The sequence below is a fragment of the Bos javanicus genome, chromosome 2 (genome assembly GCF_032452875.1).
Source record: "Bos javanicus breed banteng chromosome 2, ARS-OSU_banteng_1.0, whole genome shotgun sequence".
NCBI lineage: Eukaryota > Metazoa > Chordata > Mammalia > Artiodactyla > Bovidae > Bos > Bos javanicus.
The window spans coordinates 116,637,650-116,648,630 of record NC_083869.1 but is presented as its reverse complement, the minus strand read 5'-3'; the positions used below and the strand labels follow the sequence as shown (position 1 = coordinate 116,648,630).

Here is a 10,981-nt window from a genome sequence, read left to right as displayed (position 1 = left end):
AATAGGTTGTTCATTCAGTTGCTAAGTCATGTCCAACTTTTGCAACCCCATGGACTGTAGCCCACCAGGCTCCTCTGTCCAAGGGATTTCCAATTTTTAATGTTAACATGTTTATACGATATCATGAAATACATACTATCATGCACTTTGGTGGTAACTTAATTTCAAGAAAATTGGCACCCTTCATAAAAAATTGTACTTCCTCCATGTCTGCTAGGAATTGCTTCCTGGATGCTAGCAGATATCTAAAGATGTTCAAATCCCTCATATAAGTTGGTGTGTATTTGTATTCTTGACATAGTATTTATATATAACCTACACACATCTTTCCATATACTTTAAATCACGCCTAGATTATTTATAGTACTTAATGCAATGTAAATGACGTTTAAATAGTTACCAGCCCAAATTCAAGCTTTGCTTTGGGAAATTTCTGGATTTTTTTCCAAATATTTTTCATATGCAATTGGTAGAATCTGGGGATGTCAAACTCACAGATACAGAGCTCTGACAGTGTCTGTTAAAATTTAAAACACACCCATACTTTGTTAGAGTATGTCAGAGGTTTATAACTACACACACACTGTTCAATCTTTTCTTGTCTGTCCCTGATGAAAACGTTATGCTAGTATTCCAATTCTACTATGGCCTTCCTGTAGATTTTGTATATTGAAATTATACCAGAGGACAGACTAAACTCTGATGAATTTCAGCCATATTTTGTCAGCTATTATTCACAGCTGAATGCAAACTCAAATGTATGCACATAATTTCATTTCTAGGAAATGAACATGTAAATACCGTTTCAAATGTGTCCAATTGCAACAGTATAAATCATATCCTTAGTAGCTCAGATGGTAAAATCCACCTTCAGTGCAGGAGACCCAGGTTCAGTCCCTGAATTTAGAAGTTCCCCTGGAGAAGGAAATGGCAACCCACTCCAGTATCCTTCCCTGGAAAATTTCATGGACAAAGGAGCCTAGTGGGCTCCAGTCCATGGGGTCGCAAAGATTAGGACATGACTGATCAACTATCACACACACATAAGGAGGCAAAATGCTTAAATATCCATCCATAGAGGACTATTTAAATTAATAAGAACATATATTAATCTATTAGTAGTTATGCTGCCTTTTAATAACCAACAGAAAATCATCTCTAAGATATATTACTTGATAAAGAAATAAAATATAGAGTCATATATATAGGAGGCTGTTATTTGTGATATATAATTTAAACAGAAGCTCAAATACACATATACACAAATGCACACAAATGTAAACACATGTACACTCCCAGCAACCCATCCTATACAAATTTACTGGCCAAACATCTCACAGCTACACACAAATACACAACAGGCACACACAAACACTGTTGTATATGCTTAGAAAACTTCTGAAAGGAAAATCAAGAGATTATCAACAAGATGAGGGTTTTTTTTTTTTGGTAAAATTTTTTGCATTATTATGAAATTTAAAACCAAATAATTAAAGAGAAGTAAAAGTCACCCTAATGCCAAGAAAAAGTCTTCAATGACTTTTTTTTTTCAATAAAACGAATACCTTCTCAACATTTCTGTTCAGTTAAAACAGTCTTTAGGAATTCCCCAGCGCTTCAGGGGTTAGGACTGCACTTTTTTCACTGCCAAGGGCGCCAGTTCCATCCCTGATCATAGAACTAAGATCCCACAAGCCCCGCAGCATGGCCCCAAAATAAAAACAAACAAAAACAATTGGTCTTCCTGCTCATTTAATTCATACTTTTCTTTGTCAGCCTCTTATTCATTACAGGGCATTTCTAAAATGTCAAGTACAGAAGAAATCAATTGAAGAGTAAAACTGACAACATGCAAATGATAGAAGATTTCCTAAACCAATGCAAATGATAGCGATGTCTATTCCAATCAACAGAAATGTCAGGAACATTTGAGGACCTAGTAATAGCAGAGTCTGGCTAAATAACCATTGGAGTAAAGAAAAGACACAGGCAACACAACTATCAGTGATTAGAAGTAAAGAATTTAAATATCAGAAGATGCAGGCTAGTCATTTATTAGTAAAATATACTCATGTGGTGTTTTATTTTATGGATTCAAATATAAAATAAAAGATGTTCTGTTATGTTTATGTATTATTTTAAAGTGAAAATTACTGTGAAAAGGAAAAAAAAGCAATGCAAAATTCATTTGAGGGAATTTACCCAATATTATAACTATAATTTTCTGTTAAATACAATCTATAACTTGCATTTAGCTTCCAAGCCAAGCCATTGTAAGACATTTTCTTTATATAAGATTGCCAGGTTAAGATAGGATACATAGTTAAATTTGATTTTCACATAAACAATGAAAAAATTTTAGAATTAGTGTGTCTCACATATATATCTTATGCAATGTTCTCGTGGGACATGCTGATTCTACAAATAATATTTGTTGTTTTTCTGACATTCTAATTTATCTTAGCATCCTCTATTTATATTGACTAAATCTGTGGGCCTCAATACAATAATATGCTAGTTCCCATTTTAGTTGAATTTTGTTTGCATCATTTTTGTAGCACCAATTACCTCAGGAAAAGGAGAACTTTCTGAATGGTACTTAAAGGCTAGAAGGAATATCAGCTTGTTTCTGTTTTTACTTTCCCATGTTGTCCAAAGTTTCTACAAAAGATAATTACACTTATATTCAGAAAAATGGTGCTCCAAAGTAAAATAACAAAACAACATGCTAGACTGGCCAGAAATGCCTGGAGTTTAGAGGGAGTAAGTCCAATTACAAAGGCAACACATCTAAAATGGAAAAAAAAAACAAAAACAAAACCCTGAGGACTGGGGGATGGGACATAAAACAAACATGTCTTTTTCTTTCTTTTTATTGCATTTTTGTTATGGTTTCAGGCAGTGTTTCGATTTGAACTCTCTGGAAGCTTATAAAATGTGTTTGTGCTTTCACACCCTGAAAAAGTGAGAAACAGATTGAACAGATTGATCAAGGGTGACATTGTGTATGAGTTTAAACATTTAATAAGGAGTAGAATTTGTACAGAACACTGTATTTTTAAATATGCAAGAGAATTTAAAAACATATGTTGGGAAATGATATTAAAGAAAGAGGAAGTATATGTTAGTATATTTAGTTATCAAGTCCTGCTTGCAAATTCATTCTAATGTTAACTGTTTTGAATTGATCCATGGCTTCCTTGAGTGCCTACAATTATGCTTCTAACAGAAAAGATTATTAGTCAATGTCTGCTAAATCACTGATGAATAAACAGTGAGGGAACAAACCAAATAAAAACAGAGTATGTGGCTGCTCCATTGTTTAGAGGCTGTTGCCAGTCAATAATAGCTGCTTTACATTTTATCTGAGTAGCAGGATCTCCACTCTGTACAATCACTAATAGAGTGCAGCATATTTTACAGAAACAAATTGCTAAGATACATACCATTAGAGATGCTTCTTTCTTATACTTCCCAGATGGAACTGAATATTGAACACCAGTGCCTCAATTAAACTCATGGTAATATAATGAAATATCTTTGGAAACTTTCCAGGCTGTTCATGTTGTAATATCTGGAAGTCAACTTTGAAGACTTCCTTTAAATCATTCTGATGTTCCTCTAATCTCAGGCAATAGTAGATCCACTAAGGTCATTTACTTTGCAGTATGCTGTGTGTCACACTAAATAATATAGACAAAAGGTTAATTTTTCTCACCTTACTTAGTTTGCATTTTCCCTGGTAGGATTGCTGCTGCTGCTGCTAAGTCGCTTCAGTCGTGTCCGACTCTGTGTGACCCCATAGACGGCAGCCCACCAGGCTCCCCCATCACTGGGATTCTCCAGGCAAGAACACTGGAGTGGGTTGCCATTTCCTTCTCCAATGCATGAAAGTGAAAAATGAAAGTGAAGTTGCTCAGTCGTGTCCAACTCTTCACGACCCCATGGACTGCAGCCTACCAGCTCCTCCGTCCATGGGATTTTACAGGCAAGAGTACTAGAGTGGGTTGTCGTTGCCTTCTCCATAGGTAGTGGTTACCTGAATGGAAAATGGAAACGTTTTCATGTTGCTCTTTTTTTAAGAATTTTTCATTTCTGTATTGAATTTTGTCTTTGGCTTTAAAATGTTATAGGAGAGGAATAATCTGCAACTATGTTCCTTGATAGTAACATTTTCTTCATATTATCCCTTAAAAAAAATTGAAGGATAACATTTTGAAGGCATTCTTTGCTTAGACCAACATAATAGCTTCTTAATGCTATTAACAGCTTTAAAATCCCATCCAAAGAAAGAAATCCACAAAATCATCAACAATCTGGACTTGCTCATCTGTTTTGGCCTTAGATTTTCTATCTTAAGCATCATGGCCAACAAATGTTTCTTCTTTGGAAAGGCTTTTCAGATCAAGGCATGCCAGGCTACTAACCAGAAATGGTGAGTGCTGAATTGTTTCATGTGTTGGAATACATCTAGAATTTGTTCTGCTACAAGAATGTCTCTGACTTGATCCAAAATGAAGACTATGCCCAGATAACTACTTTACAAGACAAGTAATTATGAAGGATATAATCATCGAAAAAGCAAGAGAGTTCCAGAAAAACATCTATTTCTGCTTTATTGACTATGCCAAAGCCTTTGACTGTGTGGATCACAATAAACTGTGGAAAATTCTGAAAGAGATGGGAATACCAGACCACATGACCTGCCTCTTGAGAAACCTATATGCAGGTCAGGAAGCGACAGTTAGAACTGGACATGGAACAACAGACTGGTTCCAAATAGGAAAAGGAGTACATCAAGGCTGTATATTGTCACCTTGCTTATTTAATTTCTATGCCGAGTACATCATGAGAAACGCTGGGCTGGAAGAAGCACAAGCTGGAATCAAGATTGCTGGGAGAAATATCAAGAACCTCAGATATGCAGATGACACCACCCTTATGGCAGAAAGTGAAGAGGAACTAAAAAATCCTCTTGATGAAACTGAAAGAGGAGAGTGAAAAAGTTGGCTTAAAGCTCAACATTCAGAAAACTAAGATCATGGCATATGGTCCCATCACTTCATGGGAAATAGACGGGGAAACAGTGGAAACAGTTTCAGACTTTATTTTGGGGGCTCAAAATCACTACAGATGGTGATTGCAGCCATGAAATTAAAAGACACTTACTCCTTGGAAGGAAAGTTATGACCAACCTAGATAGCATATTCAAAAGCAGAGACATTACTTTGCCAACAAAGGTCCGTCTAGTCAAGGCTATGGTTTTTCCTGTGGTCATGTATGGATGTGAGAGTTGGACTGTGAAGAAGGCTGAGTGCCGAAGAATTGATGCTTTTGAACTGTGGTGTTGGAGAAGACTCCTGAGAGTCCCTTGGACTGCAAGGAGATCCAACCAGTCCATTCTAAAGGAGATCCATCCTGGGTGTTCTTTGGAAGGAATGATGCTGAAGCTGAAACTCCAGTACTTTGACCACCTCATGCGAAGAGTTGACTCATTGGAAAAAACTCTGATGCTGGGAGGGATTGGGGGCAAGAGGAAAAGGGGACGACAGAGGATGGGATGGCTGGATGGCATCACTGACTCGATGGACGTGAGTCTGAGTGAACTCCGGGAGTTGGTGATGGACGGGGAGGCCTGGCGTGCTGCGATTCATGGGGTTGCAAAGAGTCGGACACGACTGAGTGACTGAACTGAACTCAACTGAAACAACAACCATGCTTGCTTCTCAGTAGGCATATTAAATTCATGAAACACCTACAAAGAAAGGCTTGTCCTGATGAAATGCTGACAGTAATGTTAGGGGAAGGACATTGACTGAAACTGCCACACTGGTCAGGCCCTTTAGTAACCATTCACATGAGTTTTTTAATGACAGGAGATCCTGGTAAGGAATACAGAACTAATAAGCCACCACCAACTGAAAGAGTTCAGGAAAGGTCAAAAGGAGACGCCACGTGTCTGTCCACTTTCCAGAATCCCTCTCGCCTGCATCCATCTTGGCTGAGTGATGCGTGCACCATCAGGAAAGACTCTGAATTAGAATGATTGGCCAAAGACCACCCGGAAACGAATCCCATCACCATAAAACCCAAGACTGTGAGCCATGTGGAAGAGCAGTTCTCCTGGGTTCCTTACCCTACTGCTCTCCACCTGGGTGCCCTTTCCCAATAAAATCTCTTGCTTTGTCAGCACATGCATCTCCTCAGACAATTCATTTCCAAGTGTTAGACAAGAGCCCAGTTTTGGGCTCTGGAAGGGGTTCCCCCTTCCTGCAACAGTAAGGCCCCAAGATGGACTTGTTAGTATGAAATGAGGGAGGAGAGTTATGAAGTGGTATTTGAGCTTATATCCTTCAGCTTTCATATGGATTACATTTTTCTTTACTAACCAAAATATGTATATAAACTTAGTATGTATTTTTAACAGTGCCTACTGTCTGTGCTCAAATCAGTTATCATTTCAGCTCTTTTTTTTTCTTTTTTTTCCTATGTGCACTGAACTAGTTCTGTTGTGAGATTTATCACCCTCTTGCTTGGGAACTAATGATGTGTGAAGGACTTAACAGGCAAGCAGTATCTGATTCTCCTGAGGATAGTATGGTGAAATAAAAGCTGTTTTATTTTGGAAATCTGTTGCACTAAGTGAAATGACTGTGCCTAAGGTGTTTTGGGGTTTTTTTGGTCACTTTAATCTATCACATAAATTAGTTTTAAGACACTTTAAGTGAGCACAAAAATAAACCTATCTGATCATGAAGGAGCACTGACTTTTAGATGACCCTGAGATGTGGAAAAGTACCAACTGAGTCCATTGGACAGCAGCTTTGGAAGAGTCACAATCCCACTGGTATTTAAATATTCAGTGAAAAGGATGCAAGAAGTTACAAAACAGAAAATGATGGTCTGTGTGTGAGATTTCTGTAAGATACAAAGGCATTTGTATAACTTAGGAATGTGCCAGGGCTTCCCTAGTGGCTCAGTGGTAAAGAATTCACCTGCCAAAGCAGGAGATGGGGATTGGATCCCTGGGTTGGTAAGATCCCTTGGAGAAGGAAATGGCAATCTACTCCACTATTTTTGCCTGGGAAATCCCATGGGTAGAGGAGCCTAGAGAGCTACCTTCCATGGGGTTGCAGAGTCGGACATGATTTAGCAACTAAACAGCAACAAAGGACTGTGTTATCAGGTGGCTAATAAATCAGTCTTCTCACTTCTTTCGGTTCGAAAATGCCATCTGTTAAAATCACCTGCTCAGTCCTTCCTGACTGCCTACAGAAACAAAATAAAAACCAACACTTTACAACACTCAGGATTGAGCATTAATTGGTTTCCAAAATCTTCAGGAAATTTACAATAGACACAAAAATGATGGTCTAGCAATTAGCACTAAATTGAGACATGCAATAGATGACCCCAGACAAGCGTCCAAACAGCATAATTTCATCTAGAAAAGAGAAAAGAATCTTGTGACCCACTGCTAATTTAGAATATACAACCTCTGCTGTTCAGGGTTTTCTATTTGTGGGACATAAAGCGAATCCCACTCATAACTACCATCTTCAAAGAGGCATTCACTGATGTCTTACCATCCTACTATATTTTCATACTTCTTTATTCTCTCACTATGTCATAAAACTACTCCACATGCTCTTCTAATTGCAATCCCCAAGACCTCTTGCCCCCCTTCATTCTCAGATGATGACCATTCTTCTTATTTCACAGAGAAAACAGAAACAGTGAGGAGAAACTTTCCACATGTTTCCAACACAAAACTGACTGATCTATTCACATGTGTGTCCATTTTCTCTTCTTCGCCCTAATGCATCAACTCTTCAACATTGAACTTGGTTCCAGATTCTCTCAGGAAACTGCTTTCGAAATTAGTCCTCAAATATCTCTCTGCATAACATTCTCACCTGCATAAAAACATGCTTATGAACTTCCTAAGTACACACATCCACACACACAATGTCCCTTAATTTCATTTTTTCTCTGGTCACCATCACATTTTTATGCCCTTACTGAATGAACAAATCTTTGAATGTAATTGTTATAACTCCATATCCATGTGTTTCCTTTCATCCTCTCTCTTTTTTTTTAAGGTTAGAAAAATTAGTTTATGAAACCTTAAGAAGCATTGAGTATAATTGAACTGTAGTCCAGAGTTAGATACAATTTAATAAAATAATAGTTCAATTTCAAAATAAAAGTTATTGTAGGTGAGACCATGAAATTTCCTAACACGTGATTTTAATACATTATGCTAAATTTTCTAAAACAACTCAGAGAAACTGATATTTACAGTAAATGGAGTATTTATGAAAAATCTGGTGTCAGCTATATTATATATATGTATATATAGAACCCAAGATTATTTGAACTAGGAAACAGATGTTGTATATCTCAATAGCAGTACTGGAATGCAGAGTTTAAGACTGGGATTTACACCATGGGATTTGGAAAGGGAGCAGACATCTTGTTTTCAAAACCTGAAGTTTTTCTCAAGACCAAAATCAACATTGTAACTGCCACAGACAGGAAAAAGGGAAGCTTTGCTCACTTTAATTGTTCATCTGCCTCAGAAAGTCCAGTATCCCTGAGACAGGAACCACTGCAATAAGAAGAGAGTGAATAGGTTCTCCCAGAGGAGGATTGTTGCTTAATTATGCCTCCTGCCCTGGAACCAGGAGCAAACTTTGGGTTTCCCAACCTAATGCTTGGCAGCACCGAGACATTTCAGTAATAGTTCATCAAAAACCCAGAATTCTCCATCTTCATGAAACAACCTTGTCTCCCATTGAATTTCCTTTTCCTTCCTTTCTCAGGCTTCTGCTCTTTGTCTTTCTTCAAGTCTATGCTTGGCTTCAGATGCTGCATCAATGTCTCTGATTTTTAAGTTGAGAGTGACATCCTTCCAAAGGCAGTGGGATTCATACTCTTTCTGATCTTCCAGCTTCCTCACTTTCCTCTTGATTATATGCGACTTCTTGGTATCTATAAAAACTGCATTTTCCCCTGTTGAGTATTTTGCATACATTACACCATTCCATTCCCCTTCAATTGAGCAGGAAGACTTCTTGTCATTTGGGAAAAAAATCTCAGTGGTAATTTTGTGCTTCTTGCCCCCATAGAAAGGTTTAGTGTGGAAGATGATGTTTGCACTATAGGCAGATTTGGAACAACTAATATTGCATTCTCCACCTAGTTCCACCCAGGGCACTGTAAACATTGGGGAATGTGAGAATGTAACATTCATCATGCTCTAGACACGAGACACAGCCCTGCCCTATGTTGTGCACCCCAATTGACATCCTGAGGAATTTTGATTTGGTCCAGATATGAGCACTGGATTGTATCTTTTTATTAAAACACTCAGCATAAAAGGCTGAAATGGGTGGATAATGAGAAATCTGCTCAGCCACGAATGTTACACTATTCTTGGAAACCCAGGGAACTGGTCCTTCTGAAACTAGCCCAACATTCTCTTCAGTATCATTTGATAATGTTCAGTGACACTGAAAGATTTCACCCAAAATGGGGTTGTATGGCTTTTTGCCAACTGATCCTCTCCTTCCTGTGTGAAAGGCTGAGAAATACCATTTCACAACCTGAACCATTCAGTCTCTGCCATCCTTCTGGTCACTAATACTCACAAGTAGATCCGGATGTGCAAAAGTCTGCGTACATTTCTAAAAGAGATCTTCTTTCAAGAATAAATGTTGAAAGAACTACCTTCATAAGATCCATTTCAAGTCTAACTTGTGACAACAGATGCATGATAACACTCTTGTGCTTTTCCATCGACCCTGCCTCCCCTTGGTCATTTCTATAATCATGTGAATCAAAAAGGTCAGGATTGCTTGTTCCATTGGACATGGAAGAATTAAGTGATTTGTGGTATCTAGGAACTTTAGACTATTTCCTGAGCCACTGTGTGTCAAGACTGAGGCAGATGCAGGCAGATTTATTAAGCGCTTTGGGGATGAGCCACTCTGAAGGAATTCATCTGCATCATAGAATTCATCTTCACTGCTAGAGTAAGAGAACTCTGGGAATGTGTTTGGAGACAGGTTGACATGGCTTGGAGAAGTCAGACTGCTACTAGGTGGTGAGTGGCCACTGCCTGTACTATTTGGTGTTGGAGTCTGATGATGTCCCAAGGTTGCTAACACAGGTCCAACTGGTAGAGAAGACAGACGCTGCTCTGAATCACACAGCTCAGAGTAGGTTCTGGAGGTAAGACAGTCTGGGAAGGCACTGTGTTGACCACAGGTTCCAAGGGACCAGGTTGATATATTGCATCCACAGGATTAATAGTGCTTTTAGCGATCTGCAGCGATATAATGTAGTGTTTAATTGATTCTACCAAGCTATTTGTTGTCTCTTTGAGGGTTTCAATTTTCTTTCTCTGTTCATCATCTCTGCAGTTTTGAAGTTTGTCATCAAAAAGCTTCAACTAACAAGATTTGTAGGTAAGCATCAGCTTCTGTAAGCTTGTTGTCAAAGTCTTAGAGACTAGGAACAAATCCTGAATCCAAACTCCCAGGTGGTGGTGGGATGGAGGCAGGGAGAGAATCTCACACTCGCGCCCACAGCCTAGGCAAGCAGCAGGATCCCTGGGAACTCAGGGATGGGAGCCGGCCCCTCTCCCAGACCCTCTGGGTCTACTCACTCCACAAGTGACCAGCAAGAAAGCCATTCGCCAAGACCCCTGCTCTCTGTACCTCCAGGGGAGGAAGCCTAGGACCACTTCCAAGCACCCCTTTTTGCCGCCCTCAGCCGAATCACCGCTGCGATGCAGTTGGTCTCATCAAGTCTCCTTTCATCCTCTCTTGATTGCACTTTAATTAGCCTTTAGTTTTCATCACTCCAGCAAAATTAATTTTGTACAGGTTACCAATAGTTCCATATTGCTGAAGACAATAATTAACTCTCACTACTGACATTACTCATTTTAATTATTATGCACACTATGAAAAAG

General features: G+C 38.7%; 1 pseudogene; it reads right to left on the bottom strand.

The window, feature by feature from the left end:
• Positions 1 to 8,212: 8,212 nt before the first annotated feature.
• The window catches only part of LOC133256249 (oxysterol-binding protein-related protein 9-like), a 154,791-nt pseudogene continuing 152,022 nt past the window's right edge, over positions 8,213 to 10,981 (bottom strand).